This window comes from Ochotona curzoniae, unplaced genomic scaffold (genome assembly GCF_017591425.1).
Source record: "Ochotona curzoniae isolate NIBS_2020 unplaced genomic scaffold, NIBS_Ocur_1.0 contig_2321, whole genome shotgun sequence".
Lineage (NCBI taxonomy): Eukaryota > Metazoa > Chordata > Mammalia > Lagomorpha > Ochotonidae > Ochotona > Ochotona curzoniae.
In genome coordinates, this window is record NW_024465421.1 from 22456214 (window position 1) to 22478622 (window position 22409).

Sequence of the window (22409 nt, forward strand, 5' to 3'; positions counted from 1 at the left end):
CACTATGCCGATCCGAAGCCAGGAGCTTCTTATGCTGATCCGAAGCCAGGAGCTTCTTCCAGGTCTCCCACGCGGGTGCAGGGTCCCAAAGCTTTGGGCCGTCCTCGACTGCTTTCCCGGGCCACAGGCAGGGAGCTGGAAGGGAAGCAGGGAGCTGGAAGGGAAGTGGGGCTGCCGGGATTAGAACCGGCGCCCATATGGGATCCCGGGCGTGCAAGGCGAGGACCTTAACCACTGTGCCACCGCGCCGGGGCCCTCCAGTTCTTTTTTGAAGGTGAACCTTGGAACAGTCTGTCGTTTTTTCTGAAGCATTTCAGGATACTAATGCATTAGCTTTTAAAAATGAAAACATCACCACACCCGACATGAATTTCATACTTCTCTGGTTCTTGGGTCTGCGAGTTTTGGCAGATTCATCCACAGTAGGTAGTCTTTTCAGTCAGGCTTCTGAGTCCTAAGCATCATTCGGTAGTTTCTGGGCGTCTTGAGCCCCTTGTTAAATGCTTGTGAAGTAAGCCTTTTTCTGAGGGGGAAGAATGCGGGCGCTGAACCCTCTCCCAGGGCTAGCAGAGCGCCCCCTTTCGGCCAGGTGTGCTAAGCAGCAAGCCCGACGGGACGCCCCTGCTGTTCTTAAGAAAGTCGACAGAGAGCGCTGCGGGTCCAGACGCCCGAGGCAGCGAAGGCAGAGACTCCGCCTCCTTCCGGTCCCTGCGGACTGCTCAGTTCCCATAGGCTGGAGGCGGTTTTGGGGGGCGGGGTTAGGGAAATCTTCCCGTCCCGGCTCCACACCGTCTTCTGTTAGGGCCAGAGTCCACAGGCGACGGAAGAAGGGCGCGCGGCCGCGGCTCCGCCCCCCCCGCCCCTCGGCGCGCATGCTCCTTGGCGCCTCCGACTGCGCCTTGCCGCGCGGCCCCGCCCCTTAGGGCTTCCACGCACGCCGCGCACGCAGAGGCCGCGAAGGGCGCGAGACGCGTTCCCGCGCTGTTCGGCCGGAGCCGCCGATGGCTCCACGAGTGGCCGATGATGTTCTGGAAAAGCCACCGTAGAAGAGTGAGGAGACAGGTGACACGAGTTTTCGTAATACGTACCCTCAGCAGAGGCGAGGAGCGTGGGTTCCCCGGCCCCGCGTCCCGCCCCTTCGCGTCGCTTCTAGACCGCTGGGGCCCGCGGCCCGAGAGCGCGGGACGGTGCGGGCCTGGGCTGCTTGCGGAGCTTGGTCTCCGCGTCACCGTGGTGGTGTCTGAGGACTTTTCTGTCGCAGCGCGAGTTACTACACAGAAAGGCCGCGTGGCTGAGGAGTCGGCTCCTCGAAATTGTCGCCAAGTGGACAGCGGGTGGCTGGCCCTCCACCATGTGCCCCTCGTGCTTTTGCTTGTCAGGCAGCGTCTTCTTAACTCTTTTCAGTTTTAATTGAAAGGCGGAAAGGTGGACATCTTCCACTCGCTGGCTTCAGTCCCCTTGTGCCCATCACAGCTGGACCTGGAGCCCAGCATGGGTCTCCCGGGGGGATGGCAGGCACTGCAGTACTTGGGTCCCCACCCACTGCCCTTAACGGAACCACAGTAGCTCGGATTCAAAGTAGGCATTCGCAGATGAGATGCGGGACTCCTGCTCAGCTTTCCCCCCAGGTTTATTACCATCTTGAATCTTCTTCCATTTTGAAGTCATTACAAAGATGCACAGAGCTCCCGTGCGCTTCCAGTCTTTTCCAGTGTAGGACAGAAGCCAGCCTCTTTGGACGCTGGTGCCTCTAACCCTGGGGCTGGCTCACCTTCTTCCCCTTTGCCGTGTGCCCCCTTGCTGTAGCTCATTCTCGTGCATGCACCAGTTGTGAGGGCACCATTGCTTTGCATCCTCGGGCTGTGCTTAGTGCTGTCATGTGATGAGGGCAGTGAGTTTTAGGCACTGTGCTGTGGTAGGCATTGTGTGTGGCTAAGGTGCTGGCCTTGTGCCTGCCAGGACCCTATATGGGCTTCGGTTCTAATCTCAGCTGCTCTGCTTCCTATCCAGCTCCCTGCTTATGGGCTGGGAAAGCAGTCAAGGAAAACCCAAAGCCTTGGGACCCTGCACCCGTGTGGGAGACCTGGAAGAAGCTGCTGGCTTCTGGAATCAGATCAGCTCAGCTCTGACCATTGTGACCACTTAGGGAGTGAATCAACGATGGAACATTTTCCTGTCTGTCTCTCCTCTCTTTATATCTGACTTCTCAATAAAAACAAGTACATCTTTAAAAGAAAAAGATTTGGAAAGCGAAGAAAGATCTTCTGTCTGCTGGTTGGTTCACTCTAAATGCCTACCACAGCTGGAGCTGGCCTGGGCCATTGCCACTATCCTAAGACTCAGTTCTGCTGTCACTCATGTGAGTGGCTGGAACCCCAGGTACCTGGGCTGTCATTTGCTTTTCTACATGCACTAGTAGGGAGCTGGATTTCTTTTTTTTTTTTTTTTTTTTTTTTTTAAGATTTATTTACTTTTGGGCCCGGCACGGTGGCACAGTGGTTAAGGTCCTCGCCTTGCACGCCCGGGATCCCATATGGGCACCGGTTCTATCCCGGCAGCCCCGCTTCCCTTCCAGCTCCCTGCCTGTGGCCTGGGAAAGCAGTCGAGGACGGCCCAAAGCTTTGGGACCCTGCACCCGCGTGGGAGACCCGGAAGAGGCTCCTGGCTTCGGATCGGCATAGCATCGGCCGTTGGGCTCACTTGGGGAGTGAATCATCGGACGGAAGATCTTCCTCTCTGTCTCTCCTCTCTGTATATCCGCCTTTCCAATAAAAAAATAATAAAAATAAATCTTTAAAAAAAATTAAAAAAAAGATTTATTTACTTTTATTACAAAGTCAGATATACAGAGAGAGGGAGAGACAGGGAGGAAGATCTTCTGTCTGATGATTAACTCCCCAAGTGACCACAACAGCTAGCTTTGTGCTGATCTGAACCCAGGAGCGAGGAACTTCCTCCATGTCTCCCTCGTGGGTGCAGGGTCCCAAGGCCTTGGGCGGTTGTCAGCTGCTTTTCCAGGCCACAAGCAGGGAGCTGGGTGGGAAATGGAGCTTCCGGGATTACAACTAGTGCCCATATGGGATCCTGGCGTATGTAGGGCTAGGACTTTAGCCGCTAGGCTATGCCACTGGGTCCAGGAGCTGGATTTCAAAGTGAAGTAGGTGGGAATGGAGCCAAAGACTGTAATGTGGGATTATGGTGGGCCTGGCGTGGTAGCCTAGTGGGTAAATCTTTGCCTTAAAAGCACTGGGCACCCATATGGGTGCTGGTTTGTGCCCTGGATGTTCCACTTCCCTTCCAGCTCCCTATTTGTGGCCTGGGAAAGCAGTGGAGGACGGCCCAAAGTTTTGGGGCTTTGCACCTGTTTGGAGACCTGGAAGAAGCTCCTGGCTTCTGGCTTCAGATTAGCTCAGCTCTGACCGTTGTGGCCACTTGGGGAGTGAACCAGTGATAGATTTTTCTCTTTGTTTCTCCTTCTCTCTGTACATCTGGTACAACTTTCTATTAAACATAATAAATCTTTAAAAAATATAGAATTATGGGATGTGAACATCTCTAGTAGTAGCTTAACCTACGGTACAAAAAGGGGACCCTTGTTTTGGCCTTGGCCTCCTTAGTGGCTGACTGGCCCTAGACCAGTAGGTAAAGCATATGAAAATCCTCAGGCTCTGAGCTGGCTGACCATGCTGTCCCCAGCCTCAGGGGCTGCTCTGGTTTCTCTCTGTCCATACCGGAGCCCATCCCTCTGCCTCTGTGCCCTGCTTGCCCTCTCTGCTCCCCTCGGTTCAGTTGGCCTGTAGCATCCGTCTTTTTCTTGCCCCGGAGTGCCAGGTGAGAGTGGAGTTAGTCGCACCCTCTGCTTTGGTCTGCTTTCTTCTTTTGCCCAGCTGAGTTGCAGGTTTCTTCTGTTGATTGACAAGAATGTGTGCTGACCAAGAAGAGGGGGTAGGACCAGCCCTAAATCTGGCAGCTGAAGAAAGGAATGAGCTCCCCAAACTGCCCTCCCTACCCCACCACCTGTTGAGAAAGGAGTTCAGTGTGACAGCTGTGAAGTTTCCTGAATTAGGGGGCCGACTCATAGGTTCCCCCCTGCGTGGAGCCTGTAGGGATGTGCGAGCCCAGGATTAAGTCAGTAGGCCACAGGCAGGTGCTAGGCTGACATCAGAGATACAGGTTCACTGTCCTGGGTAAGGCACTGCTCTGAAAAGTCTGGATGCAAAGGGAACTGGTAGGAATCTGCAGTATTCTTGTGGGAAGAGATGCCAGTGAGTCTGGACAGGTCCTGAGTGGGTGGGGTGAGTTGCCTGCTATTTGTGAAGGGGCTGTGGCCCATTTTGACTCCATGTGCTGCCTATCCCTGGCTTGCAGTGGGAAGTGGAGACGCACACAGGGAGAGCTGCAGCACTGTATATGCCCACTCTATATGCAGAACAGCAGAACTGCTGACTCTTGTCTGAGGGTATTCAAGCAAGTGCTGGATGAATATCTGTGATTCCTGGGTCCTCCCAAGCTAGAAAACCTGTCATTTCTAAGATGAGTGGGACAGTACCATAGATGTATGTGTGTGTGTGTGTGTGTGTGTGAAGGAGTGTGAATGGAATGATGACTGCAGAGATCGAAGTCATCCAACATGCTGGCCATGCCACAAAGACTTCCTGCAGCTCACTCCCAGGTCACGTGAGTGTGAGCATGGGGTGAGCTTTGCCCAGGGCTGCAGTAGGAGCCATGGTTCAGGAGCCTCCTGTTGGCCTGTGTACATGTGGAGAAGATGCAGGATGGCAGTGAGTGTGGTCACGACTGTTAACCATCCAGGGGGTAGTCTTTGATTTTCAGTGTGATTGATAACCACATGAAAGTCTGTATTGTTTCAATCTGACTTGGTGCAAGTACCTCTCCTCCCCCTGTGCAAAAGTGACAAACCTCTTAACAGATCCAGGCTTTTACAGCGACTCACTTGAACACGTGACAGGTTGTTTCCAGCTGTAAGCCGGCTAAGTTTCCATGTTGATTTCCCACTCAGTTGGTGAGAGGTAGAACAAGTCTCAACTGTTTGAGGTGAGCTAGGATCTAGCAGCTCAGCTGCAGCCCAGAGATTGTACTTAGGAACCGTATGCCCAGAACTATGACTTCCGAGGGCCTGGTTCTAGAGTCCTGTGGCCTTTCACATGGTCTTGCCACCTCCCCCCCCACTGATGCTCTTCACACCTGCTGTTGATGTGTTCATTGCACACCTGAGATGCATGTACTCAGCAGTGTGGGCATTGGAACTCAATGAGCAGTTGGAACATCTCCCCCACCAATGTCTAATTAATGGTAATTCTGTGAGGTTGGCCCCTCTGGCTCCAGATATGATTTAGGTCTTGGGGACCCACTTAGCTGCCTATGTGAGGCTCTGAGCCGTGCCCCAGAAAGTTCTTAGTCTGGACAAAGGAGTGGCCGTCCCTTGGCAGGAGCCCTTCAGGAAGAGCAGCCATGTGGAGATACTCAGATGCTCATGGGTATTGGGGTAGGAAACAAGTTGGGCTGATGCAAGCTGCAGTACCTGTAGGTGCACCAAAGAATAGGATGTGGGGCAGACTGGGTCACAGCATCTATCGACTCACACAAAGCTGAGACAGAGGGGTCAGACTATGCTGGATAAGGGTCTAGCACTCGCTGGCACATGTGAGATCTGAGTCTGGGAGTGGACCTGGTGGGGGAACTTGGGGAACTCCCCTTGGGCCATGACTCCTGCTGGTGAGCATATGACTCAAGCCTGGGTGGTGATCAGGCTGGGCAAGGCTGCTTCACTTGTCAGCCAAGTATGTGGGTTGGCTCAAGTTGCCGGGGGGACCAGGCAGGGTTAGGGTGCAGGGTGGGCCATGCTAGGCTAAGCTATCACATCTATCGGTTTGCATGAAAGCCAGGGATGGGGATAGGCTGGGCAGGGCTAGGCTGCAGCATCCAATAGCAAAAGCCAAGATGGGATGGGCTATCCTGGGCTGGGTCAGAGCAACTTGCATGTGCAACATCAGTGGCTGAAAGCAGGCCTGATCAAGGAGGTAAGGGGACACCCTGGCTGGGTTGTGGTTCCCATTGTTGCATGCAAGAGCCAGAATGGTGGCTGTGAATGTCCTGGATGTGGCTGCGGTATACCTTGGCATGGGTGTGAACTGGGTCTGGAGTGTGCCAGACTGGGATAGACTCTAGTACCTCCTGGTGCTCGTGAGAGCCAGGGTTGGTGTAGGATGGGCTGGCTAGGTCTCTGCACCCACTGAACTATGGAAGAACTAGGGCTAGGGTGGGCCAGTCACGGCTGGACTATAGTACTCCGGTAAGAGCTAGAATGGGTGTTGGCCAGATGGGCAAGGCTGCTGTTCCTGCCAGGACAGGAGGTGGGCCAAAAACCCACTGGTGTGTGCGAGATCTACCACTGGGAGGAGACCTGATAGATGAACTTGGGAAACTCCTCTGTCAGGTGAGCATGAAAACTTAGGGCTGGGGGTGGACCTGGCTGGATAGGCAGTAGCATCTGCCAGTGTAAGTGTGGGATGAACAGTGGGGTTGGTTGTGCTGAACTAGGCTACGGTGCCCATTGATGTATATAAAAGCTGAATGGGCTGCGGGACAGACTGGACCAGTCTGCTGCATATACTGTTATGCACAGAAACTACAGCTGGGGGTGGGCCTGGTGGGGATTAATGGGGGCCACTCTGGCCTAGCTGCAGTTCTCACTGGTGTACATAAGGACCAGTGTGTTGTGGGTAGGGTTGGGCCACCGCATGCACTAGTTTGTGTAAGAGATGGGGCTGGAGACAGAATTGACCCAGCCACTGCAACCACTATTGTGTGTGTAGGCTGATGTGGGTGACAGATTGATCTCGACCCTGTACTAGCTAGCACACACGGGAGTCAGATCTGGGGTCACCTCTGGTGAGGTTTCTCTGAGGAACATCCCCAACTGAATTGCTACACTCAGAACACCAACCACAGGGAGAATTGCAGGATTTGTGGTTTGACCATGGAGTGCATGTGTCAGAACTGGACCTCCTCAGTTGCTGAAGATGGTGTATTGGATGGCAGGCCAGATGTACATGAGGGATATGGCAGTCCACTGGGGCCTGCACTGGATGGAGGGCTGAACAAATCGGACAAGTCTCCCAGCCAAGTGTTGACAGCAAGTGTCTGGGTGAATGGAGACTCTAAAGTGGACTATGTCAGCCCAAGGACCTTGGCAGGATTTCCTCAATGTAGGAGCAACACAATCAATAGAATTTCAGAACTATCGAAACCGCTTGAGCAGAACTCTCAGAGCATGCTCCACATTGGGGATCCTGGGATGGCATTGAGTGGCCATTCCTCATCTCCAGCTACTGACACGATTAGGATGCTGGGTGCTGCTTCTCAGCTTCTCTCCTTCCTTCAGATACAGAAGAGGAAAAAGAAAATTGGAAACAATGATGTCATTCACTTCCCCTATCTCAACCCTTCCCACTCTAATTGGTGGTCCACATGGGCATGCATACTTCTCAACTATGTAAACACAATCATTGGGGGATATGATCAGTGTCCTTGGAAGGTAAGATGAGGACAGAGACAGATGGAGGTGTGACTGTGTGAAGACATGGTGAGAAGGTAGCCACCTACAAGCCAATGAGAGAGGCCTTGGAAGAAATACAAGAAATACACCTGCTGGCACCTGGATCTTAGGTCTTCTGTGTTGAAACCACCCACTTTGTGGTACTCTGCGGGGCATGCTTAGAGAATGCATACGCTATCCTGTTGCATCTGGCTTATTTCACTTAGCATGGCATTTTCAGCATTGATCATTGTCACTTGTATTAGAACCTCATATGGACATACCTTTGGATGGACACTTGGGCAGTTGTGCATGGTGCTGTTATGAACATGGTGGATGAGGGTGTGTTTGGGATCCCAAGCAGGTATTTTTCAATCTGAATCATGCTAGATTCGCCCTTTCCCTGTGTGGGTTTGAGTCCTTGTGGCTTGTATTGAGATTTCAGCATGTGTCCTGCTGTGTCCCCACACTTCTCTGTTGCTCCCAACCCCTTTCTGTGCCTTGGTGATCCATGTTAGCTTGAATTGATGGGAAAAGTCGTGGGTTTATGTATTAGGTGATTGTGCGTTCCAGTCCAGATGACTTCACTCCTCATTGTGTGATTCCAAGCGAGTGCTTTCATTCATGTCACCCTGCATCTCATTGTGAAGTGGTGACAGTGTACCTTCCTCTTGTCACCTGGCACCACCGGCCCACAGTATCTCCTTCATTGACTTCTGGTTCCTCTTCTCCCTATAGCCATACGTGGGTCAGAAGACTTGATATTGGACTTTTAGGGTTCTCTAGAGGAACAGAACCAGGAGGAGGTGTATCTGGAGTGAGAGATTTTCGGGGCTGGCAGGTCTAATGTTTGCAGGAGTGTTAGCAGGTGGAATTCCAGCAGGATCTGGTGCTGTTATCTGGAATCTGGAGGCAGTCTGGAGGCAGCCCTTCCTCCCTGGAGGACCTCGGGCTTCTGAAGGCTTCCACTGATGGGGCGATCTTCACTTGAAGCTCCTGGCTTCGGATCGACTCAGCTCTGGCCACTGCAGCCGCTTAGAGAGTGAACCAACAGATGGAAGATCTTCCTCTCTGTCTCTCCTCTCTGTGTATCTGCCTTTCCAATAATAATAATAATAATAATAATAATGGATTTATTTCTTTTTATTAAAAAGGCAGATTTGGTTATATGCTAGTAAAGCTGTTTACACACCTCACTCTCAGGGAGGCTTGGTGTCCTGCCTTGCTTTTCTCTGTGGCCCACTGCTAGCCCCCTACCCCATCGACCACCCCACAAACCTTTGGAAGATTACGTTGCGGAGCTCTCTGAAGGATCTGTGCCGTTCCACCCCCACCTCCCTTCCCAAGTGCCTCCTGCTTTTGCCCTGCTCAGCACTCCGGGCACGGAGCCCCTGGAAGCCTAAGCTCCCAGCCTTGCACCTCAAAGGGCAGCTGGTTAACTGGCCATTTGTAGTTCTGCCTGTCACTCGCTATCAAATGGGACCTCTTCTTCGGATATTCCCCAGACTTTAGGTCAAGACAGGGCAAGTTCTGGGAAGACTCGAGTTCCCAGCTCCTAGACCTCAGCCTCAGGGACGCCCCACGTTATTTCTCAGGTCATGTGATCTGAGAGCTGCTGGCAGGTGGGGAGAGCCAATCCAGCACCGAGCCCTACATTCTGGGGCCTGGCAGCTGGGCCCATACAGCAGCAGCTGAGCCTCATCCGTGCAGCCTGTTGGGGTCTGGGCTTCTTCCCCATCACGTCTGTCCAGTTGCCCTAGTGACTGTGTGACCCTTCTCCTCCCACCCCGCAGCCTGCCGCTGCCACCCACACCCGCCATATAAATAGAGGCGAGGAGCAGCTGGGTTCTCTTGGCAGTCACCATGAGGGCGCTGCTCCTGTTCTGCTGCTTTGTGGCCTCTCTCCTGCTCTCAGGACAAGCAGGTATGCCCGACCCTGCATGGGCAGGCCCCAGGTGTGCTGTCTGCTGTGGGGTGGGGGGGAGTGCGCACCTGATGCCACAGCTTTGCTTCTTGCTGATCCCACTTATTATTAACCTTCTCTTGTCCCTGGGCTGTGGAGGAAGAGCTGGATGCAGAACCGAAGGGTAGTTAGGGGACATTGGGGAGACCAAAGGCAGTGGAGACAGGTGTGTGGACCTGAGGCTTGGGCGAGGGGTCAGAGAGAAGAGCCTGGCTGTCAAGTGCTGGAAAAGAGGACCCCAAAAATAAAGGCTAGAGGAGCCTTCAATATGGGCTTGGAGCTGCAGGTCATTGAGTGACATTTGCACCATGCCAGAGATAGAGGGAGGCCTGCTGACCCCAAATAGAGGCTCGGATCTGTATGACTGAGGACATAGGAATGTGTTGGGCGAAGTTGGGGATCATTTGGGAGATAGGGGGGTAGAGTTGGAATTTTTTTCGGGTAAGGTCAGACATAGAGTGGGGGATTAGGCTGGAAACGGAGTTGGACAAAGGCTTCAGAAGAGGAGTGGAGCCCATTTTGGAACAGTGCTTGTATGAGGAGTGGGGCTTTCATCAGAAAGGGGGTTCGGCTCTGTGTGCTCAGATTCCCCTTTGACACCTCAGCATTCTGTGCAGCAGCGGCGGCTTGGGTTGCAACACAGGGGTTATTTATAGGCTGTTGAGGGACACCAAATCACTTTGCCACCTCTCCTACAAGACTCCTGGGGCTGATTTCTCCTCGGGAGGTGCTCTGGGGATCCCCTCAGGAATCTAGGGCTCCCTGGTTGGTTGCCGAGCTCAGCCCTTTGTGTTTGCACATGGGGCCATGGGGCCTAGAGTCTCAGTCTCTTGAGACTTGGAGGTTTTGTCTTTGAGGATGGGAGCTGCTAGGCCATGGTCCTGGCCCGGAGAGAGGGGTGGTGGGCAGGAGCAAAAGCTATTCCTCTGGTGCTTAGAGATGTGAGATGGGGGCCCTTGCCATTGCGTGTGCTGCCTGGCCCTGCCCTTGTCTGCCCTTGAGTTAATTTGGGCCCTGTGGGGCTGCAGGCTGGAGTGGTGAGTATTCCAAGCGGCTGTCAGGTGGCTAAGTATGGAAACTGCAACGTAATTGGATCCTGAGCTGCAGCCACACTCTACCCTTGCACCCCCTCCCCCGCAGGCCCAGTCCCAGCTGCCACCTCGTTGGGCTTCCACACAGTAGGCCTCAGGAATCTTTAGCCTTTTAGGGACATCCTTTATGTTTTCTGCCACCAAGGTAATCAGACATCTGGCTTGACCTTGGGCCTGGACCAGAGCTTCTGCCATGGGGAGAGGGGACAGCCCTGATCTTGCTGTGGTCTGCCCTAGCCTTTCTGTCCTTTAGTGCGGAGCCCCCCTCCTTCATCTCCATCTAGCTGTGGGTTTCATCTGCCCTGGTGGGCCTAATCATGACTCTGTTCAGTTATAGCATGCTGAAGCCAAAGATGGCTTCTTCTTGACCCACTGGAGGTTTCAATTAACGTCCCACCCCCTAGCCCCACAACGGCCCCTCCCTATAAAGACACCTGCCCATGGCTGTGCTGTCCGGTGTACTCCACCCTACCTGAAGTCATAGCTCTGTCTTAAGCTCCTCTTCCTACTCCCTGCCATTGTCTCCCCACCCTCCCCTTCCAGGCCATCAGTCACAAGTGTCCACGCCAGGACCTGCACAGAGTTTCTGGGCCTCTCACCTCTCTGATCTCCACCTCCAACCTGTGCCCCCAAGTCCTTTTTCTTTGCTAGGGTTCTCTCCTTTGTCTGGGAATTGGCCAGTGAAGGACAAGGGGAGAGGCCCTGGAGGTGGTTGGATCAGGGACTTCATCCTCCAGGGAGTGGGAGGGCTGAGGCAGCCAGCCACAGCCATGCCCAGCTCAGTGCTGCCCTCTTCTTCCTGGGTTTTGTCCCCTTTCCTCCCCTCCCCTCCCTCTCTCTGACAGGCCCTATTGGAGGTGGGTGTGACCGGGGCTATAGATGACTCCTAGGGGAAGCTGCTTGGGTTGCTGCGTGGGGCAGGCGTAGAGCAGTGCTCTTTGTCCTCTGGCCGCCTGTAGGGTGTGGATGCCAGGAAAGCATTGCTTTGGGTTTAAGCAGCTGGCGTTTGTTGCTAAAGGCTGCATTCAGGACACTGTTGCTTCCTGTTGTCCTTCCTGGTGCCTGATGCAGAGACTAGAGACTCTGTTCACTTTTTATCCTGCTGTGTACTCAGCCAGCTCTGGGTGCATACCCTGCTTTCCCATGCAAGGGTGGGGATACCCATCTGAGTGCCCAGGTAGGTGCTCAGACCTCCTTTGCATGAGAGGTGAGGGTGCTTGTTGACCATCAGAAACCACCCTGAACTCACTATTCCCAGATGCCAGTGTCCTGTTTCCTTAGCAGGTCAGGCACACTGCTACCGCCCTCTGTTGGGAGAACCACTCAGGGGGTTGTAGGTTGAGGAGTCTTGAGAGAGCAGACCCTAGAAACCTTGCCAACTCCCTGGAGTTGTGTCTCCAGCTAGTTCCCTGACTCCTAGCTGGGGACAGCTGGACAAGTCCATGGGGGCCCAATGGAGCACTAGCCTGCGTATAAAATGGATGCAGACTCTCCCCTTATCTCTCTTCCCCCAAGCAGTGCCTTTCTTGGTGGCCTTGCTGGGTGGCTGGTGGGACTACAGTTTGGGAAATGCTAAATTTGTCTCATGAGAGTGAGGGTCTAACAGCTAGTTCTTGGCAGGCCAGAACTGGAATCCAGTTGTTTTCACTTTCTGGCTGGTACTTTAGTTATACCCAGATGAAGCCAGTGTCATCTCAGTGGGGAGCCAGGCAGGACTTTTCTGTTCTCTATCCTGGAACAAGGGTCAAAGACTGGGGAGTTGCTGTGTGTTTTGGATGGAATGAGCATGGGAAGGGGTGAGATGCACTGCTGCGGCTGCCTGGATGGAGAGCCCCGGTGTAGCCCTCTGAGCATGGCCTCTCCTGTACAAATGCTGCAGAGCCCCTTCAGATGCCATGCTACATTCATTTGGTCATCATGAACTCATTCTGTATTCCTGGTGCCCTTGTTACTCCGGGGACTCCGGGGGAACTCAGGCCTTCTGTCCCTGGTGTTCTTGCATTTCAGTTGGGGATCGGGCTCCGTCTTCCAGGTGGTTGTGTCTGAGTTGGTAAAAGAGGCACAGACACTGCAGGTGCACCAGAGGAAGGGAGGAGTCCGCCTGATCTGAGCAAGGACTTGGGAGAGGCCTTGAGGCCATTGTGGGATAGTAGAGGGAGAAAAGAGCAGGGGCCGTTTGAGCTGGGCCTTGAGGAAAGTAGGGTTCAGACATGGAGAGATGCAGGAGGGAGATTCCACTACAGGGACCTGGAGGAGTCGAGGTTGGGGAAATAGGCTCTGATGAGACCTGGAAGAAGGCCCCTTTTCTCCCTTGGGTGGGAGTGGGCAGTTGGGAGAACTTACTTTGGAAGGCGAGGCCAGAGCTGAGCTGTGAAGCCCTTGAGAGTTATGTTGAGGAGGAAGGAGGCTATCCTGTGGGCAGCAGGTAGGGCTTTGGGATACCATTAGGCAGGAATGAGGCAAGGGGATCCCATTCTGAGCTGTGGAGTGCCACGGAGGACAGGGTGCCCCTGGCAGGGACCCCTAAGGTGGAAAGTCAGCCTTGTGCAGAGCCAAGCCCATTTTCTGGTCTCTGTTGCTGGAGCAACACCAGGCCATGGTTGAAAGGTGAGTGGGTGTGAAACCAGTGTAAGTCCTTGTTTTCTTCGCTCTCCATGCTGGGACCTGCTGTGCCAGGCCAGATATGGGAGATAGCAGAGGGCACTCCCCTCTGCCATCCATGTTTGTTCACCAGAAGTCTACAGATTCTTCCGCGGGTAAATGAACCACTTATGCTCCATCAAGATTGGTTTTGATAGGTGTAGATGGCACAGGAGGCACATGGCCTGAATAACACCAGGGCTGGCCTTGTTCTCATTCTTTCTGTGGCTGGAGATAGGAGTCCTACTTCAGATCTCCTGAGAGGCTTTCTTGCAGCCCAGTGGCAGGGATAGGGGACTCACTTAAGATGAGAAGGAGGGGGCCCGGCATGGTGGCCTAGCAGCTAAAGTATTCACCTTGAACGCTCCAGGATCTCATGTGGGCACTGAATCTAATCCTGGCAGCTCCACTTCCCATCCAGCTCCCTGCTTGTGGGAAAGCAGTCGAGGACGGCCCAAAGCCTTGGGACCCTGCACCCGTGTGGGAGAGCTGGAGGAAGTTCCTGGCTCCTGGCTTCGGATTGGCGCAGCTCTGGCTGTTGTGTTCACTTGGGAAGTGAACTGTCAGACAAAAGATCTTCCTCTCTGTCTTTCTTCCTCTCTATATATCTGACTTCCAATAAAAATAAAATGAATCTTTAAAAAAAGATGAGAAGGAGGATGGAGAAGAGCCACCTTGTGTTCCCACACCCGTCTGCCCTGGGAGCTGCTCCCAGGACTCTGCCCCTGCCCTCTCTGGCCTTCTCAGGCAAATGTTGGACTCTGCAACTGCCTTGTTTGGTCCCTGTATTCCCTCTGTCATCTCCCATCACTGCCCCCATTCAGGGGCCCTGCTGCCAGGTGCTCCTCTGAAACTCACTCAAGAGGAGGGCCGATGCTCAGGAGCCCAGACCATCACTTTTGCAAATCACTTGTTTTAAAGCAGTCAGAAGATTTTAGTTCAAGGAATGTATCTCTGAGGTAGAATTGCTCGTTGGCTTCTTGAGCAAGGTCCCATCCGGAGTCTCTGAATCACAACATGGAGGCTAAGGCAGTAGAGTGGGGCATTCTTGAACTGGTCCTTCAAAAGGGGGAGAATGAATGAATTATGGGCATGGTGAGCACAGGCATGGAAGACTGAACTGCCTGGTGTGGAGGACGTCCCAGTGCCCTGCACTCGTCCCCAGCCTTGTGTGGCAGCAGGAGATGAAGGTGGCAGATGGCACAGTTGGGCCTATGAGACAGGTGGCATTGAGCTGTTTGGCGTCAGAAGCATTCTGTTGTCCCGTTTCTCTAGGATTCATGAAGTCCTGTTCCCTCTGGTTTCAGTCTCAGCCCTCAGAACCAAGGTGTCGCAGATTTCCCTCCACCCCAGGGTCACACCTGCTACCTCCTCCTCCCTTTAGAGGGCCACAGAGCTGGGAGTGTGGGTGCAAGAATGAAATTCGCGTGTCATCCTTGCGCAGGGGCCATGCTAATCTTCTCTGTATCGTTCCAATTTTAGTATATGTGCTGCCGAAGCGAGCACGGAAGAATGAAATGTAAAGGTGAAAGAATTAAATGTTATCAGGTTTGAAGCGCCTAGATTATTAGAGCAGTTGTCGACGTCTCATAGCTGGATATGGCGTGGAGGGGCGGCCGCTCAGGCCACCCTCAGGGCTGACTGTGCCCACAGCTTCCTTTAGGGGCTGTTGTGAGGCCATCACAAGAGCCTGTATTCCTGAGCTGTGCTGTGGGAAGCATGGGAAAGTGGTTGCTGGTTCTGTGTCCAGCTACAGGTGCTAGGCCTCAGGAACACTCGGGGGGATGTTGAAGCTAGGCTCTCTGAGTTGTAGGGATTTTTCCCTCCTCCTTTCTCCTCAGTGCTCCTTCTTCACAACTTCCAGAGTCCTTGACTTCTTTCAGAGCAAAATGTTCTATACACAGAGTGAGTGTGGGCTGTGTGGCCTGCCCTGGGCAGAGGGAGTACTCAATACAGAGTTCAAAAGAAACGGGGGTACAGCCTCTCTTAGGGAGCACAACTTTGGGTTGGGGAGAGCCAGAGGTACCTGTTTTGGGGTGAGGGGCAGGATATGATGAGAAAGAAAGGGAGTGTACAACAAAGACCCAGACGTGGGTGCTTCAGAACTTGGGGCGTGTGGGGCATTTAACTAGTAGTACAAGGGATGAGGCCCTTCCGTCAGTCCTCGTCAGCCCAGTAAGGCCCTGGCTTGGTTGCACAGTGCAGGCAGGCAGGCAGGCAAGGGCTGTGTCTGCCCCTGGGGCTGACCTTCTATTTAGGAAGATGACTCGCACTGAAAAAAAAAAAAATGTAAGTAACACCCGCCTGCAGCCTGCGCTCTGGGCGGAGTGGAGAGGATGCCTAGGAAGGTCAGCCTTGCAGAGGTAGAGCTGCGGCCCCATGTGCAGGTAGGAGCCCATCCATCCAGCTGCCAGCTCCCAGCTCCAACGAGGCAGAAGCCAGGAGTTTCATCTTTGTCTCCCACATAGGTGGCAGGGGCCCAAACACTTGGGTCATCTTCCACCACTTTTCTCAGGTCATTAGCAGTGAGATGAATTACAAATTGAGCAGCTGGGACATGAACTGGCATTCATATGGGCTATTGGCATCGCAGGTGGCAGCTTTACCTGCTGTCTTATAGTGTTTGCCCTCATCACATGCAGTTTTGCTTTTCACGAATTATAGTTTGTGCAGTCAATCACAGTTGAAAACTTTAGATGGAAAACTCTAGAAGGAAACCAAAGGTTTTAAATAGTTTTTACTGTAATATAATTGTTCTGTTTTATTGCTAGTTATGTTGTCAGTTTCTTACTGTGCTTAAATTAGGCATTAAACTTTAATATTGGTATAGATATGTGTATAATGGAATGGCTGGTGTGTGCAGGGTTTAATACTGTCTGCCATATGAGGCATCCCATGGGGGTGTCCTCACAGGTGGGACCATTGCACTGCATCACTAACACAGCACAGTGACCTGGCTTGTTGAAAGCATTTAACGATGTCTAATGAATGGGCAGATGGTTTGTGTAGACAGGGACATCTGAAGATGGTACCCAAAGCCAGGAGGTGAGGAAGCACATAGCATTGGCCTGGCAGAGAAGTGGGGCTCATGTTCAGGGGAGATGAGGCCACTCTGATGGGAATGGCCTTGAATGTCAAAGCCAAGTGGCTGCTTCCCTAGGCCATCAGCCAACTCCAGCCTATTTCTCTTCAGCCTAGTTCCTCCCCCAATCCCTCCCTTCCCGTTATTTTTGGATCCTTCTAGAGCAGGGGTTGCACCCTAAACTCAGGCAGGTGCAGACAAAGCCTGGGCTGGAGTTTTGGGTTCCATAAGATGGGTTGTGTTGGGAACTTAGCCCAGAAACAAGCCAGGGGAGAGCCCTGGGGTTTGGGAGCCCTCTTCCTCCCTCCATCAAGAAATGACTGTCAAAACTGTGTGCCCTGGTCTTCCTCCAAATGGCCGTTTAGTTAGGACCTGAGCTAGCCTGGTTATCTCCCTAGATGGCAACATGTGAAGGCTCGGCAGAGCCGCTGCCTCAACAAGCCTGTTTTGTGCGTCTAATCTGCTCAGTGTTGAGCCCTTGGGACCACCACTCTACACCTCACCTGGGTCCATCTGAGGGACTCTAACCCACTGGTTGTTCACGTAATTTCCCTGCCTTTCCTTCTGCCTGTGTTTCAAGGGTCAGGTAGAAGATGATGTATCTTTTTGGCACTTGACTGCGGTGGGAGTGTCAGGACATGAGTGGTGTGATCTGGGCAAGGGCCAGTGGAGGATCAGCCTGGCCTCAGGTTCTCAGTGGATGGGTGCAGGTCTCATGGTCACCAAAGTCTGGTGGTAAACCCACCCCTCCCTCCTGGCTTCTCCTGCCTTGATTGGTAGTTAGGCCTGTGGCTGAGTCTTTCTGTTTTGGAGGCTACCCACCTGAAGACAAAGGAGCCAGTGGGGGTCAGGATGGGAGGCTCAGGACTTGGGGGACAGAGCAAGCACTGACTTGTCACAAGTGAGCCACCAACCCCTTCACCATATCTGCACCTGTCTCTACATCCATAAAATGTGGGTAATAATACTTGTCCTATTTACAGCACAGGGCTGTTGCCTGACTAAAATAAGAAAATAGCTATTGGATGCTTAAAATGTTTTTTTGATATCAGATACTTTTGGGGGTTAAGAGGACGGTGACAACAATGACAGGGTTTCAGTGCCACAACTTGCCATTCACCACCAATGTCCTCAAAAAGCCAGCAAATGTGCATGGCCCGGTGGTGGGGGTGCAAAGGTCTGACAGCATTTCTGCTCCTGTTCAGGGCTGTGCGATCTTTGGGGTTCTCTGTCCTCAGAGCTGACAGCCAGGAGGAGACACGGCTGTGCTCTAAGGCGCCGAGAACCATATAAGGCAGGTGGGATCAGGGCTAAAAATAAGCAGCAGCAGCCAGAGAGTGCCGAGCAAGGGGGGCAGTTTGTCAAGGCGTCTAGGCGGGGCTTGAGCTTGTTCTAGATCATTGGGATCCAGGGACCATAAGGCCATGGCCCAGTGAAGATGTGACCAGCCTGTGGCTGCAGTCTCAGCACGTGTCTTCGCATGGCCTTCTCCCTGTCTATGCATCTCTCAAAGTCCTCTCCCCATGTGAACATGTAGACGATGTGGATTGAGGACCCATCGTAATCCGCTGTGATCTCTTCGAAACTCAACATCAGCAAAGACCCTGTTTTTCAAAGGTGATATTTTGAGGTTCTGGGTTGGCAGGCCTTTGGAAAGACATCATTCAACAGTACTGTGCCATGGCCCTGGGCCCTGAACTGTGTAGCAGTTGCTACTTTGGGACATTTGGACTTGTCTTTCTTCCCCCCACTCAGTCTTATGGGCAGAGGTGGCACCTGTTTTCTCAGTCCCCCTTGGTCCCATGGCCCCGGCAGTTGGTGACAAAGCCAGAGCAACGTGTTGACTGAAGGATGGACAGCTGGCTGGCGGCTGAGAATTCCAGGAGGCAACCGCTCAGACTTCTCGTGGTGTTTAGGAGGAAGATGGGAGTAGGGAGAATTTAACCAGCTCCTTCTAGGCATGCTGCCGACCCAGAGCCTGTTAGGAGGAGGCAGATCCTGAGGGCAGAGTCTGTTCATGAGTGGAGTGTGCTGCACAGAGCAACTAGCGAGAGGTTGGAAGGACCCCGCCCCTCTCCCCGCCAGCCTCCTCTCCACATGAACATCCCATACCCAGCCCCTCATAGTGGTGGTCTGTGGACTTGGTGAGAAGCATGCGGGACAGTACAGTGTACATGGGCACCTCCCAATCCTGCCAGAAGCTGCTCAGGAACAAACTTCTCAGTGTCCCTTGTGTGAGCTCTTATGTCTTCTTCCCTGCCAGCAGCAAGTGTTCCCATTGTCAGGGCAGCGGCAGTGGAGTCTTCTCACTAAGGGCAACAGGGTCTCCACCTCTCTTCAGCTCAGGGTCTTCAAAGGTTCTCAGAAATGTTCACCATTCGTCGGTGGACCTGGTCCAAGTAATGAGCCTCTCTCCTTAGCCTGGGGTTTCTGGGGTCTGTCTCTCAGTCCTAACCACAGCTGCTGTTCGCTGCATGTACCTGGCATGGCTCTTACACAGAGTCTGTGTGTCCTTCCCCACCCAAGTGCTGAGACTCGACCATCACACAGTAGTTTTCTTTTCCTACTTGCCTTTTCTTCCTGCCAGACCCTAATGTCTTTAATGGGAAGATTTTTAGTCCTACAGATCATTTCATTTGGTTCTCACTTGGTGTTAAGCCAGGAAGACAGCCCCTGTTCAGGCACTTTAATTAAGTGAGAAGTAAGCCTGGAGAAGTTAAGCGATTTGGCCCTGGGACGCACAGATAATTGGCACTTTCCTGGTTGTTTCTTTCCATTGAGTTGAGAGAAGGTTCTTTGTTGGCCACCATCCACCCACCCACCCATCCAGCCACCTACCCATCTCCCATTCATCTACCCATCTCCCATTCATCCATCTCTTGTCCTTTTATCCCCATTCATCTGTTCGTTCCCCATCCATTCATCTCTCTAGTGCCCATCCATTTGTTTTCCCTCTTTTTCCATCCCCAATCCATCTGTCTATGCCTAATGCTAATCTAGGAACTGGGAATATAACATTCTTCATAGATAGAAAGCCAGATAAGGTATATAGCGATCAGCGTGTGTGTGCTGTGGGAAGGTGGTGAACAAGGCTGAGTGGGAGATAGTTTTCAGTGGGGTCGCTCAGGAAGATTTTCCAGGAAGGTGACATTGGGACTGAGAAGGAGAAGAGGTGAGAAGAGCGTGTGGTGGAACGTACAACAAGCACAGTGAGGCCAGAAGGGGCTGCTGGACAGACTTGCAAGGGGCTGTGGGAGAGGCAAGGAGGGTGGACACTGCCAGACGGCTGTGCAGTTGATGGTCATCGCTCGGCCACGCCTCTCGTGAGGGACACGAAAGCAGTATAGAGGGTGGCTGGGGTAGAAGCAGCACTTCTCAACAACCAGGGAGGGTGCTGATGGCAAACTGGTCCAGGAGCCAGCACAGAGAGTGGGACAACAAGTGGAGCTTATTTTTTTAAGGTTTATTTTATTTTTATTGGAAAGGAGAGGAATATACAGAGAGGAATATCTTTTGTTTGTTGGTTTACTCCTCAAGCGGCTGCAACAGCCAGAGCTGAGCCCATCCAAAGCCAAGAGCCTAGAGCCTCTTCTGTGTCTCCCATGCAGATACAGGGTCCCAAGGCTTTGGGCTATCCTCCACTGCTTTCCCAGGCCACAAGCAGGGAGCTGGTTGGGAAATGGGACTGCTGGGATACGAACCGGCACCCATATGGGATCCTGGCATATACAAGGCAAAGACTTTAGCTGCTAGGCTACTGCACTGGGCCCAATTTTTTTTTTTTTAAACAATCCCTTGGGACTCCCTCCCTGTTGCCTGCACCACCCCTGAATCCTGGCTACCACTCATCTGCTGCGTTTTCTGGATGGTTCCCAGAAACAGAATGGTACAGCTTGTGACCTCTTGTGTCTGGCTTCCGTCACTGAGTGTAATGTTTTCTGGGTTGGTCTGTGTTGAGGTATAGGTCGGGGCTTCACTCTTACGTGGCTTAAAATGTGCTAGACCGCACCCTATCCAACCATTCATTAGCTGTTGGATGCTTGAGTTTTGCAGCTATAAATGTCAGGTTTATGTAAGAAATACATGCATGAAATACAAGAAACACACTATACATATTTAGTACTGTCCAGGATTGCCGTCCCATCAGATGTCCCCGGAGGCTTCCTAAGCCAGTGTGTGCCAGCTTCTTGATCCACAGTGGTAGAGCGAGCTGGCAGGCTGGCATTCTTCTTCTTTTTTTTTTTTAATATTTATTTATTTTTATTGGAAAGTCAGATATACAAAGAGGAGGAGAGACAGAGAGGAAGATCTTCCATCCGATGATTCACTCCCCAAGTGACTGCAACAGTGCTGTACTGATCCAAAGCCAGGAGCCAAGAACCTCCTCCAGGTCTCCCACGCAGGTGCAGGGTCCCAAGGCTTTGGGCCATCCTTGACTGCTTTTCCAGAACACAGGCAGGGAGCTGGATGGAAAGTGGAGCTGCCAGGATTAGAACCGGCGCCCATATAGGATCCTGGTGTGTTCAGGTCAAGGACTTTAACTGCTAGGCCATGCTGCCGGGCCCTGGCATTCTTTTTTATTACTCATGAAACTGTCCCAAAATTCACTTGCTGGCTCAAGGCCCCCTGTTGCATAGGGAAAGAACTTGAGCTTCTGACCAGTGATTCCCTCCCTTCTCTTCTCCTCCTCTTTCAGTGTCCCCAGGTCCCCAGGTCACTGCTTGCACTGTGCCCCTCTGGACAACTCTGCCTGACTACAGGCTTCTGTCCATGAGCAGGCTCAGGCAGGCAGACCCTACACATCCCCACCCCCATCCCCATCCCCAGTAGCCCCTGCTTCTTTGCAGCCTGGCAGGATAGCAAAGCCAGCTGTGTCCCAGACCTGTGGATAGGCCTCAAGCCCATGGGCATAAGGCATATTGTGCTCTTAGAGATGTAGCTTGATTGGGAAGAGTCCAGGAAGAGAGTGATGTGGTCTCCATGTAGGTATGTTCCAGCTTTTACTGCTGTAAGTCTTTTGGAAGCAGCCACACAGGGGAAGGATTAGTGTGATCCAGTTAGGAGCCAGGGGTTGCTGGCAGAGGCCCTGCTTATGCCTCCACCTGAGACTTCCTGGCCTTCAGAGATGTGAGGGAATATATGCCTCATACCATTTTCAGCCACTGACAGAAGTTTTCTTCCATTTTTTTCTGATTTTATCTGTTTGAGCAGTTGGAAGAGAGAAGGCATGACAGAGTAGGCTCCCACTTGCTGGCCTACCGACCAGATGCCAGGAGCCAGGCTCTTCCCTGGGGCTGGCGACAGCCCAGTTACTTTCCCCGTGACCACTCTGCTAGGCTGAAGTCCTCTCCAGAAGCTCCTGTGTTAGGGGTACTTGATAGGAGATCGTGGCTGGGCTCCAGCTCAGGGATTCTGGCCTTGCTTAGTGTGTGGATGGATGCTGAGGTGAGCCCTTGAGGCAAGCCAGCATTGAGCTCCTGAGATGCTCCTTGCATGTGGCCATGCCTAGCCTGCAGTGCTGGCTGAGGTTGCCCTGGCTTTGGCTTTCATCTTGTGGATGAGCTCGTGAGAACTAAGGAATAGCTGGCTTGCAGGGACTTTCATGGGAAAGCATGGAAGTACGGTAGCCCAGTGACCCCCTGGAGGTCACAGCCTTGGCTGGTTTTAGTGCTTGAACAGATGCAGTGGGAGGCAGGAGCTCAGGCTAACCCTATTGCAGAATGAAGATTCTCTCGGTTTCATGTTCCTTTAATGACCTCTTCCTCAGGCTGGGATGTCAGAGGCCTATCACAAGCCTTAGTGGCCTGGTGGGAAGGTGTAGTTCAGAGCCTGTGACGCAACCAGGAATGTGTCTCCATGGGTCCACACTGCTTGGGGATACAAAGTAGAGGCTGTTGTTAGGACAGATCCAAGTTTCTAGAGTTGCCTGTGTATCGCTGATGTCTTTGCCTGTGGTGCGCCCTGCTCTGTGGTGAGAATTCTTTGTTCTGGAGGCTTTGCAGGTTTCTCCTCTTTCTGCAGCAGTGGGCGGGGGTGTGGCAGAATCCTTTGCTTTCCGTGATGCCCAGTGCCCCA

General features: G+C 52.8%; 1 pseudogene; it reads right to left on the reverse strand.

Annotated features, from left to right (window-relative positions):
• Positions 1–14664: 14664 nt before the first annotated feature.
• Positions 14665–14758, reverse strand: LOC121152088 (annotated as a pseudogene).
• Positions 14759–22409: the final 7651 nt, after the last annotated feature.